The following is a 204-nucleotide window of genomic DNA, read 5'->3' as shown; positions in this document are numbered from 1 at the left end:
TTTGAACCCCCCCACCCCCCACCCCCCACCCCCACCCGCCATGCCATGTAGGCAGCCATATTCTGCTTTCCGGGAGTCTAGTGGCAGGTCTGATATGTGTAGGACTCGTGCTTGGAGTGGTGGATATAAAGCTGTTTAATTAATGCCTGTTTATTTTTTTCGTGACTGATGAACTGAGAGAGAGAGAGAGAGAGACAGAGATGA

This window comes from Babylonia areolata, chromosome 6 (assembly GCF_041734735.1).
Source record: "Babylonia areolata isolate BAREFJ2019XMU chromosome 6, ASM4173473v1, whole genome shotgun sequence".
Lineage (NCBI taxonomy): Eukaryota > Metazoa > Mollusca > Gastropoda > Neogastropoda > Buccinidae > Babylonia > Babylonia areolata.
The sequence above is the reverse complement of the archived record's forward strand: the minus strand, read 5'-3'. Positions refer to the sequence as shown.